At 56.7% G+C, this 12,500-nt stretch overlaps 1 non-coding gene across 1 annotated transcript; it reads right to left on the minus strand.

The window, feature by feature from the left end:
• Nucleotides 1-344: 344 nt before the first annotated feature.
• LOC145656832 (18S ribosomal RNA) lies at nucleotides 345-2,183 on the minus strand. Its single transcript, XR_014122425.1, has one exon. It is a non-coding gene; the product is annotated as an 18S ribosomal RNA (ribosomal RNA).
• Nucleotides 2,184-12,500: the final 10,317 nt, after the last annotated feature.

Consider the following 12,500-nt stretch of genomic DNA (forward strand, 5'->3'; position numbering starts at 1 on the left):
GACTCGCAGGCGCTTCTCCTGCCGGCAAGGTGAGGGGAAACCGGCCTTCGCCCGACGAGCGGGGACGCCGAGTTTTTTGAACGACGCGTCTCTCGCGCTGGAACCCAGAGAATACCGGGGCCTGCGGGGGGGGGGTGCTGAAGGACGACGCGGAGGAAGAGGCGGAGGACGAGGAAGGGGTGGGAGGGACTAGGCTCCTCCTTTATGCCTTCTGTCCAGCCTGACCTGCAAGCGACCACGTGTAACAGCAACCCCGAAGACCCTTTCGACCCTGGGCCCCGACGCGGGGGGACGGCGAAGTCGAGGGGGTCGGGAGAGGAGGCACGCCGGACAGCGTTACCCGTTAATGATCCTTTCGCAGGTTCACCTACGAAAACCTTGTTACGACTTTTACTTCCTCTAGATAGTCAAGTTTGATCGACTTCTCGGCGCTCCGCCAAGGCCCGCGAGGAGCCCCGGCGGGGCCGATCCGAGGACCTCACTAAACCATCCGATCGGTAGTAGCGACGGGCGGTGTGTACAAAGGGCAGGGACTTAATCAACGCGAGCTTATGACCCGCGCTTACTGGGAATTCCTCGTTCATGGGGAATAATTGCAATCCCCAGTCCCCATCACGAATGGGGTTCAGCGGATTACCCGCACCTCTCGGTGTAGGGTAGGCACACGCTGATCCAACCATTGTGGCGCGCGTGCAGCCCCGGACATCTAAGGGCATCACAGACCTGTTATTGCTCCATCTCGCGTGGCTGAACGCCACTTGTCCCTCTAAGAAGTTTGACGCCGACCGCGGAGGGCCGCGTAACTATTTAGCATGCCGGAGTCTCGTTCGTTATCGGAATTAACCAGACAAATCGCTCCACCAACTAAGAACGGCCATGCACCACCACCCACAGAATCGAGAAAGAGCTATCAATCTGTCAATCCTTTCCGTGTCCGGGCCGGGTGAGGTTTCCCGTGTTGAGTCAAATTAAGCCGCAGGCTCCACTCCTGGTGGTGCCCTTCCGTCAATTCCTTTAAGTTTCAGCTTTGCAACCATACTCCCCCCGGAACCCACAGACTCGTGGTTTCCCTCACGCTGCCCGGCGGGTCATGGGAATAACGCCGCCGGATCGCGGGTCGGCATAGTTTACGGTCGGAACTACGACGGTATCTGATCGTCTTCGAACCTCCGACTTTCGTTCTTGATTAATGAAAACATTCTTGGCAAATGCTTTCGCTTTCGTCCGTCTTGCGCCGGTCCAAGAATTTCACCTCTAGCGGCGCAATACGAATGCCCCCGGCCGTCCCTCTTAATCATGGCCCTGGTTCAGGAAACCCACAAAATAGAACCGGAGTCCTATTCCATTATTCCTAGCTCAGGTATTCAGGCGAGAAGCGGGCCCGCTTTGAACACTCTAATTTTTTCAAAGTAAACGCTCCGAGCCCCGTCCGGACACCCAGCCAAGGGCATCCGGGGGGCACCGGGAGACAGGGTCTGAGACAGGCGGTGGCACGCCTCGCGGCGGACCGCCAGCCCACTCCCGACATCCAACTACGAGCTTTTTAACTGCAGCAACTTTAATATACGCTATTGGAGCTGGAATTACCGCGGCTGCTGGCACCAGACTTGCCCTCCAATGGGTCCTCACCCATGGGTTTAGGATACGCTCATTCCGATTACAGGGCCTCGAAAGAGACCTGTATCGTTATTTTTCGTCACTACCTCCCCGTGTCGGGAATGGGTAATTTGCGCGCCTGCTGCCTTCCTTGGATGTGGTAGCCGTTTCTCAGGCTCCCTCTCCGGAATCGAACCCTGATTCCCCGTTACCCGTGGTCACCATGGTAGCCGACTATGGTACCATCGAAAGTTGATAGGGCAGACATTCGAATGAGACGTCGCCGCCGCGGAGGGCGCGCGATCGGCCCGAGGTTATCTAGAGTCACCAAAGCGGCCGGGGGGCCCGAGCCCCCCGGATGGGTTTTGGGTCTGATAAATGCACGCATCCCCCGAAGGGTCAGCGCTCGTTTGCATGTATTAGCTCTAGAATTACCACAGTTATCCGAGTAACGTGTGGAGCGATCAAAGGAACCATAACTGATTTAATGAGCCATTCGCAGTTTCACTGTACCGGCCGTGTGCACTTAGACCTGCATGGCTTAATCTTTGAGACAAGCATATGTTACTGGCAGGATCAACCAGGTAGTTTGCACCGTGGTCTGGGATGAACCACGAGTGACATCCGCCTCCCCTTCCGGGGGCTAGGAAGCAGCGGGTTGTAAGTGCGTGCGCCGTCAGGTCCAGACGCCATACAGGGCTACCCAGGACAGCTTCCGCGGCCAGTGTAAACGTGCTCGCGCACCGCCCTCTGGCCTTCGGACGCCGACCTCTCACCTTGATGCAAAGCTGTCCCATCCGGTCATGCCCGCACCGTACCCCGTCCACCTCCTCCGGAGGTGCGGACGGCCGACTCCAGGTGCTTTCGGCGTTCCCTCTCTTCACGCCGTTTTGATTTTCGTGGGCCGCTGGTGGGGGGACAAGGGAAAGACCTCGTCGAATTCCCTCCCCCCTAGCCTCGCTCAACCTACGTTTCGTGATGTAACCAAGAAGAGTGATTCGTGGGCCCAGGTAGTTTTGAAGAGGAGGCCAACAAAGCAGGGCACTCCCTTCCTCCCAAACCACAGACACCAGTATAGGACAACTGAGTAGACAGACTGGCCGTCTGAGTCTCCCCCAGAGAGTTCTGGGATGGGTTACAAATAACCCCCACCCCCCATCAGAGGCTTGACCCGCTAGAACCAGGGAGGATCTGTCAAAACCGCTCTCCACATCAGAAGTTCTGGATCAGCCGGGGCTGGTCGGCAGACGTCCACCTAAGGCCGTGGCCTAACCCCGTGTGGGGGGATAGCGCTCGCACCCGTACACGTGGACACCCGCTCGTCAAATGGCTGGCTCCTCACTTACCGTAGGGGGAATGGTTTGCCTACCCCTGGCGGGTCTGGTACTCCACTCTACCAAACAAGGAAGCAACACACCAATAGACCCCTGCAACACCGGGCAGCTTTGGGCAGTGTCACTACACTCCTCCTTGTTCTTCACGTTCCTTCCGTGGTGATTTTTTTTTTTTTTTCGTGGCCATTGCCGTGCATGGCTTCCCCATCGCTTTGCATGCTCTCCATTGCCTCGTGCTGCTTCACCATTGGTCTCACCTGGAGACCGAAGCCGCTCTCCCAGTAACCCGATGGTACCTGGCCAGAAAACCCCGTGCCCGATTTCATCTAGGACAAGGGCCAAACCACAGACCGTGCCCGTCCAGGGTCAACCCCTGGTCGGACAGGCCTGGTGGGTCGATACCATGGATGTGGCAGGCCGACGAGAATCCACTGGTACATTTACAAACACGCCCACCCTGGTGGCATGGCTGTACGACCCATCGTCGAAGCACGCTGCGGCGGACTGAGCCATTGGATCCAGTTGCCTGGGCGTACACTCAGCCCAACAGACGCACTCGGGTCGGGGAGAGCAAAGCAGACTGTGTGCCTGGATGTGCCCACTTCCATAGGGGAATCGGCATGATGGTTCACTTAACCCGAGGAGGGCTCCCCTCGCGGGATAAGCACCCCCCTCGGGGGATGGGGGGGGGGGGGGGGCATCCAGAGCACACCACTTTCCGGTAGGGGACAGGCGTTTGATCATGTGTCCGAGGGAGAGCTCCCCTTGCCGGCCGAACACCCCTCGGACTCCCCTTGGGCTTCCAGAGAACGCCACTGGATGAATTTAGTGCTTGGACCCCATTGATTCTCTTTGCTCTCCCATATACCCGACGGGACCTATTTGCAAAACCCCGTGCCAACCAGACCTCCAGGAAGGGGGCTGGCGGCTAACCATGCCCAGCAGGGTGCACCCTGGTCGGACACTTTGGGAGGGTCGAGAGCCTGGAAGTGCCACCCGGGGGAGTAATTCTGATTTCCGTTTTAATGCACTCAGGGACAGCCCGAGGACCTCTGTAGTGCACCTGAGGCGGACTGAGCCGTCGGGTCCAGGGGTCTGGAGTTCGGAACCTCCAGGGTTCACCTGGCTGTTCTCTTAGCCCGGCAGGGTGCACCCTGGTCGGACACTTCGGGAGGGTCGAGAGCCTGGATGTGCCACCCCGACGAGTAATGAGTTTTCCCTTCGTATCTCTTCCGGACCAGGTCCGATTCGCACGAAACTCGCTGGGCATGGCCAGGAGCGCCCCCTGCTGCCCACGCCACCGTCCCCGCGCTTCTACTCCCGAGGGCCGAGGAGACAGCGAAGCGTGGGTCGGGTCGCCTGCTTCCAGGGTCTCCCTGGTACTCTCCAGTCTCCCGAGTCCATCGGGTCCGACCTCGTATTTTTAGCCCAGACGGGGAATGAGAAAGGGGCCCCCGACCGCCCGAGGGCGGGCGCTCGCTTCTCAGCCTAGGAACGTCCGATTCCCACGAAACTTTTACGCCAGACGTTCCTGGCAGCGAGCGCGTTCAAAGGTGACCCGCGCTGCTTCTCTCCTCCCAAGGGCCGAAGAGATATTCGTCTTCAAACCCGACCGGCCCTGTGTTTGCCGCCCCGGCGGTTTTAAAAAATCATAGCGTAAAAACGGTGGGTGCGCTTCGCCTGCCGCTTGGACAGCGTTAAACGGCAGCCCCGGCTCTTTCCAAAGGGCCCTCAACCGACTTTCTGCTCCCAAGGAGCCCAGAGATATGAAACCGATAAATCAAAACCCCGTGCCAACCAGACCTCCAGGAAGGGGGCTGGCGGCTAACCATGCCCGGCAGGGTGCACCCTGGTCGGACGCTTTGGGAGGGTCGAGAGCCTGGATGTGCCACCCCGACGAGTAATGAGTTTTCCCTTCGTATCTCTTCCGGACCAGGTCCGATTCGCACGAAACTCGCTGGGCATGGCCAGGAGCGCCCCCTGCTGCCCACGCCACCGTCCCCGCGCTTCTACTCCCGAGGGCCGAGGAGACAGCGAAGCGTGGGTCGGGTCGCCTGCTTCCAGGGTCTCCCTGGTACTCTCCAGTCTCCCGAGTCCATCGGGTCCGACCTCGTATTTTTAGCCCAGACGGGGAATGAGAAAGGGGCCCCCGACCGCCCGAGGGCGGGCGCTCGCTTCTCAGCCTAGGAACGTCCGATTCCCACGAAACTTTTACGCCAGACGTTCCTGGCAGCGAGCGCGTTCAAAGGTGACCCGCGCTGCTTCTCTCCTCCCAAGGGCCGAAGAGATATTCGTCTTCAAACCCGACCGGCCCTGTGTTTGCCGCCCCGGCGGTTTTAAAAAATCATAGCGTAAAAACGGTGGGTGCGCTTCGCCTGCCGCTTGGACAGCGTTAAACGGCAGCCCCGGCTCTTTCCAAAGGGCCCTCAACCGACTTTCTGCTCCCAAGGAGCCCAGAGATATGAAACCGAAAAATCAAAACCCCGTGCCAACCAGACCTCCAGGAAGGGGGCTGGCGGCTAACCATGCCCGGCAGGGTGCACCCTGGTCGGACGCTTTGGGAGGGTCGAGAGCCTGGATGTGCCACCCCGACGAGTAATGAGTTTTCCCTTCGTATCTCTTCCGGACCAGGTCCGATTCGCACGAAACTCGCTGGGCATGGCCAGGAGCGCCCCCTGCTGCCCACGCCACCGTCCCCGCGCTTCTACTCCCGAGGGCCGAGGAGACAGCGAAGCGTGGGTCGGGTCGCCTGCTTCCAGGGTCTCCCTGGTACTCTCCAGTCTCCCGAGTCCATCGGGTCCGACCTCGTATTTTTAGCCCAGACGGGGAATGAGAAAGGGGCCCCCGACCGCCCGAGGGCGGGCGCTCGCTTCTCAGCCTAGGAACGTCCGATTCCCACGAAACTTTTACGCCAGACGTTCCTGGCAGCGAGCGCGTTCAAAGGTGACCCGCGCTGCTTCTCTCCTCCCAAGGGCCGAAGAGATATTCGTCTTCAAACCCGACCGGCCCTGTGTTTGCCGCCCCGGCGGTTTTAAAAAATCATAGCGTAAAAACGGTGGGTGCGCTTCGCCTGCCGCTTGGACAGCGTTAAACGGCAGCCCCGGCTCTTTCCAAAGGGCCCTCAACCGACTTTCTGCTCCCAAGGAGCCCAGAGATATGAAACCGATAAATCAAAACCCCGTGCCAACCAGACCTCCAGGAAGGGGGCTGGCGGCTAACCATGCCCGGCAGGGTGCACCCTGGTCGGACGCTTTGGGAGGGTCGAGAGCCTGGATGTGCCACCCCGACGAGTAATGAGTTTTCCCTTCGTATCTCTTCCGGACCAGGTCCGATTCGCACGAAACTCGCTGGGCATGGCCAGGAGCGCCCCCTGCTGCCCACGCCACCGTCCCCGCGCTTCTACTCCCGAGGGCCGAGGAGACAGCGAAGCGTGGGTCGGGTCGCCTGCTTCCAGGGTCTCCCTGGTACTCTCCAGTCTCCCGAGTCCATCGGGTCCGACCTCGTATTTTTAGCCCAGACGGGGAATGAGAAAGGGGCCCCCGACCGCCCGAGGGCGGGCGCTCGCTTCTCAGCCTAGGAACGTCCGATTCCCACGAAACTTTTACGCCAGACGTTCCTGGCAGCGAGCGCGTTCAAAGGTGACCCGCGCTGCTTCTCTCCTCCCAAGGGCCGAAGAGATATTCGTCTTCAAACCCGACCGGCCCTGTGTTTGCCGCCCCGGCGGTTTTAAAAAATCATAGCGTAAAAACGGTGGGTGCGCTTCGCCTGCCGCTTGGACAGCGTTAAACGGCAGCCCCGGCTCTTTCCAAAGGGCCCTCAACCGACTTTCTGCTCCCAAGGAGCCCAGAGATATGAAACCGAAAAATCAAAACCCCGTGCCAACCAGACCTCCAGGAAGGGGGCTGGCGGCTAACCATGCCCGGCAGGGTGCACCCTGGTCGGACGCTTTGGGAGGGTCGAGAGCCTGGATGTGCCACCCCGACGAGTAATGAGTTTTCCCTTCGTATCTCTTCCGGACCAGGTCCGATTCGCACGAAACTCGCTGGGCATGGCCAGGAGCGCCCCCTGCTGCCCACGCCACCGTCCCCGCGCTTCTACTCCCGAGGGCCGAGGAGACAGCGAAGCGTGGGTCGGGTCGCCTGCTTCCAGGGTCTCCCTGGTACTCTCCAGTCTCCCGAGTCCATCGGGTCCGACCTCGTATTTTTAGCCCAGACGGGGAATGAGAAAGGGGCCCCCGACCGCCCGAGGGCGGGCGCTCGCTTCTCAGCCTAGGAACGTCCGATTCCCACGAAACTTTTACGCCAGACGTTCCTGGCAGCGAGCGCGTTCAAAGGTGACCCGCGCTGCTTCTCTCCTCCCAAGGGCCGAAGAGATATTCGTCTTCAAACCCGACCGGCCCTGTGTTTGCCGCCCCGGCGGTTTTAAAAAATCATAGCGTAAAAACGGTGGGTGCGCTTCGCCTGCCGCTTGGACAGCGTTAAACGGCAGCCCCGGCTCTTTCCAAAGGGCCCTCAACCGACTTTCTGCTCCCAAGGAGCCCAGAGATATGAAACCGATAAATCAAAACCCCGTGCCAACCAGACCTCCAGGAAGGGGGCTGGCGGCTAACCATGCCCGGCAGGGTGCACCCTGGTCGGACGCTTTGGGAGGGTCGAGAGCCTGGATGTGCCACCCCGACGAGTAATGAGTTTTCCCTTCGTATCTCTTCCGGACCAGGTCCGATTCGCACGAAACTCGCTGGGCATGGCCAGGAGCGCCCCCTGCTGCCCACGCCACCGTCCCCGCGCTTCTACTCCCGAGGGCCGAGGAGACAGCGAAGCGTGGGTCGGGTCGCCTGCTTCCAGGGTCTCCCTGGTACTCTCCAGTCTCCCGAGTCCATCGGGTCCGACCTCGTATTTTTAGCCCAGACGGGGAATGAGAAAGGGGCCCCCGACCGCCCGAGGGCGGGCGCTCGCTTCTCAGCCTAGGAACGTCCGATTCCCACGAAACTTTTACGCCAGACGTTCCTGGCAGCGAGCGCGTTCAAAGGTGACCCGCGCTGCTTCTCTCCTCCCAAGGGCCGAAGAGATATTCGTCTTCAAACCCGACCGGCCCTGTGTTTGCCGCCCCGGCGGTTTTAAAAAATCATAGCGTAAAAACGGTGGGTGCGCTTCGCCTGCCGCTTGGACAGCGTTAAACGGCAGCCCCGGCTCTTTCCAAAGGGCCCTCAACCGACTTTCTGCTCCCAAGGAGCCCAGAGATATGAAACCGAAAAATCAAAACCCCGTGCCAACCAGACCTCCAGGAAGGGGGCTGGCGGCTAACCATGCCCGGCAGGGTGCACCCTGGTCGGACGCTTTGGGAGGGTCGAGAGCCTGGATGTGCCACCCCGACGAGTAATGAGTTTTCCCTTCGTATCTCTTCCGGACCAGGTCCGATTCGCACGAAACTCGCTGGGCATGGCCAGGAGCGCCCCCTGCTGCCCACGCCACCGTCCCCGCGCTTCTACTCCCGAGGGCCGAGGAGACAGCGAAGCGTGGGTCGGGTCGCCTGCTTCCAGGGTCTCCCTGGTACTCTCCAGTCTCCCGAGTCCATCGGGTCTGACCTCGTATTTTTAGCCCAGACGGGGAATGAGAAAGGGGCCCCCGACCGCCCGAGGGCGGGCGCTCGCTTCTCAGCCTAGGAACGTCCGATTCCCACGAAACTTTTACGCCAGACGTTCCTGGCAGCGAGCGCGTTCAAAGGTGACCCGCGCTGCTTCTCTCCTCCCAAGGGCCGAAGAGATATTCGTCTTCAAACCCGACCGGCCCTGTGTTTGCCGCCCCGGCGGTTTTAAAAAATCATAGCGTAAAAACGGTGGGTGCGCTTCGCCTGCCGCTTGGACAGCGTTAAACGGCAGCCCCGGCTCTTTCCAAAGGGCCCTCAACCGACTTTCTGCTCCCAAGGAGCCCAGAGATATGAAACCGAAAAATCAAAACCCCGTGCCAACCAGACCTCCAGGAAGGGGGCTGGCGGCTAACCATGCCCGGCAGGGTGCACCCTGGTCGGACGCTTTGGGAGGGTCGAGAGCCTGGATGTGCCACCCCGACGAGTAATGAGTTTTCCCTTCGTATCTCTTCCGGACCAGGTCCGATTCGCACGAAACTCGCTGGGCATGGCCAGGAGCGCCCCCTGCTGCCCAGGCCTGGCTCTGGGCCTGGGCACACTTCATTCACTTTGTACCTTTAAATCATACTACTACTACCACCAGACTTCCAGGCCCAAGAGGTCAAACACAGTCATGCCCAGCAAAGTAGCTCTGGGCCTGGGCACACTTCATTCACTTTGTACCTTTAAATCATACTACTACTACCACCAGACTTCCAGGCCCAAGAGGTCAAACACATTCATGCCCAGCAAAGTAGCTCTGGGCCTGGGCACACTTCAATCACTTTGTGCCTTTAAATCATACTACTACTACCAGACTTCCAGGCCCAAGAGGTCAAACACAGTCATGCCCAGCAAAGTAGCTCTGGGCCTGGGCACACTTCATTCACTTTGTGCCTTTAAATCATACTACTACTACCACCAGAATTCCAGGGCCAAGAGGTCACACAGTCATACACAGCAAAGTAGCTCTGGGCCTGGGCACACTTCAAGAAGTTTGACCCTTTATATAAGCCTAGAAATAGACTTCCAGGCCCAAGAGGTCAAACACAGTCATGCCCAGCAAAGTAGCTCTGGGCCTGGGCACACTTCATTCACTTTGTGCCTTTAAATCATACTACTACTACCACCAGAATTCCAGGGCCAAGAGGTCACACAGTCATACACAGCAAAGTAGCTCTGGGCCTGGGCACACTTCAAGAAGTTTGACCCTTTATATAAGCCTAGAAATAGACTTCCAGAGCCAAGAGGTCAAACACAGTCATGCACAGCAAAGTAGCTCTGGGCCTGGGCACACTTCAATCACTTTGTGCCTTTAAATCATACTACTACTACTACTACCAGACTTCCAGACCCAAGAGGTCAAACACAGTCATGCCCAGCAAAGTAGCTCTGGGCCTGGGCACACTTCAAGAAGTTTGACCCTTTATATAAGCCTAGAAATAGACTTCCAGGCCCAAGAGGTCAAACACAGTCATGCCCAGCAAAGTAGCTCTGGGCCTGGGCACACTTCATTCACTTTGTACCTTTAAATCATACTACTACTACTACTACTACTACTACTACTACTACTACTACCAGACTTCCAGGCCCAAGACGTCAAACACAGTCATGCCCAGCAAAGTAGCTCTGGGCCTGGGCACACTTCATTCACTTTGTGCCTTTAAATCATACTACTACTACTACCACCAGAATTCCAGGGCCAAGAGGTCACACAGTCATACACAGCAAAGTAGCTCTGGGCCTGGGCACACTTCAAGAAGTTTGACCCTTTATATAAGCCTAGAAATAGACTTCCAGAGCCAAGAGGTCAAACACAGTCATGCACAGCAAAGTAGCTCTGGGCCTGGGCACACTTCATTCACTTTGTGCCTTTAAATCATACTACTACTACCAGACTTCCAGGCCCAAGAGTTCAAACACATTCATGCCCAGCAAAGTAGCTCTGGGCCTGGGCACACTTCATTCACTTTGTGCCTTTAAATCATACTACTACTACCACCAGACTTCCAGGGCCAAGAGGTCAACCACAGTCATGCCCAGCAAAGTAGCTCTGGGCCTGGGCACACTTCAAGATGTTTGACCCTTTATATAAGCCTAGAAATAGACTTCCAGGCCCAAGAGTTCAAACACAGTCATGCACAGCAAAGTAGCTCTGGGCCTGGGCACACTTCATTCACTTTGTACCTTTAAATCATACTACTACTACCACCAGACTTCCAGGCCCAAGAGGTCAAACACATTCATGCCCAGCAAAGTAGCTCTGGGCCTGGGCACACTTCAATCACTTTGTGCCTTTAAATCATACTACTACTACCAGACTTCCAGGCCCAAGAGGTGAAACACAGTCATGCCCAGCAAAGTAGCTCTGGGCCTGGGCACACTTCAAGAAGTTTGACCCTTTATATAAGCCTAGAAATAGACTTCCAGAGCCAAGAGGTCAAACACAGTCATGCACAGCAAAGTAGCTCTGGGCCTGGGCACACTTCAATCACTTTGTGCCTTTAAATCATACTACTACTACTACCAGACTTCCAGACCCAAGAGGTCAAACACAGTCATGCCCAGCAAAGTAGCTCTGGGCCTGGGCACACTTCAAGATGTTTGACCCTTTATATAAGCCTAGAAATAGACTTCCAGAGCCAAGAGGTCAAACACAGTCATGCCCAGCAAAGTAGCTCTGGGCCTGGGCACACTTCATTCACTTTGTACCTTTAAATCATACTACTACTACCAGACTTCCAGGCCCAAGACGTCAAACACAGTCATGCCCAGCAAAGTAGCTCTGGGCCTGGGCACACTTCATTCACTTTGTACCTTTAAATCATACTACTACTACTACTACTACTACTACTACTACTACCAGACTTCCAGGCCCAAGAGGTCAAACACAGTCATGCCCAGCAAAGTAGCTCTGGGCCTGGGCACACTTCAATCACTTTGTGCCTTTAAATCATACTACTACTACCACCAGACTTCCAGGGCCAAGAGGTCAACCACAGTCATGCACAGCAAAGTAGCTCTGGGCCTGGGCACACTTCAATCACTTTGTGCCTTTAAATCATACTACTACTACCACCAGACTTCCAGGCCCAAGAGTTCAAACACATTCATGCCCAGCAAAGTAGCTCTGGGCCTGGGCACACTTCAAGAAGTTTGACCCTTTATATAAGCCTAGAAATAGACTTCCAGAGCCAAGAGGTCAAACACAGTCATGCACAGCAAAGTAGCTCTGGGCCTGGGCACACTTCAATCAATTTGTGCCTTTAAATCATACTACTACTACTACCAGACTTCCAGGCCCAAGAGGTCAAACACAGTCATGCCCAGCAAAGTAGCTCTGGGCCTGGGCACACTTCAAGAAGTTTGACCCTTTATATAAGCCTAGAAATAGACTTCCAGGCCCAAGAGGTCAAACACAGTCATGCCCAGCAAAGTAGCTCTGGGCCTGGGCACACTTCATTCACTTTGGACCTTTAAATCATACTACTACTACTACTACTACTACCAGACTTCCAGGCCCAAGAGGTCAAACACAGTCATGCCCAGCAAAGTAGATCTGGGCCTGGGCACACTTCAATCACTTTGTGCCTTTAAATCATACTACTACTACCACCAGACTTCCAGGCCCTGGATGTCACACCTTCATGCCTAGCAAGGTTGCTTTACACCTGCGCACACTTCAGACCGTTTCACTCTTTTAATCATTCAAAGTACCAGACTTCCAGGCCCAAGACGTCAAACACAGTCATGCCCAGCAAAGTAGCTCTGGGCCTGGGCGGACCATGCAGTTTGACCCTTTTTTTTTTTAATAATACTACAACCTGACTTCCAGGCCCAAGAGGTCACACAGTCATGCCCAGCAAAGTAGCTCTGGGCCTGGGCACACTTCATTCACTTTGTACCTTTAAATCATACTACTACCAGACTTCCAGGGCCAAGAGG

This window comes from Electrophorus electricus, unplaced genomic scaffold (genome assembly GCF_041902795.1).
Source record: "Electrophorus electricus isolate QZ-2024a unplaced genomic scaffold, ASM4190279v1 Scaffold93, whole genome shotgun sequence".
NCBI lineage: Eukaryota > Metazoa > Chordata > Actinopteri > Gymnotiformes > Gymnotidae > Electrophorus > Electrophorus electricus.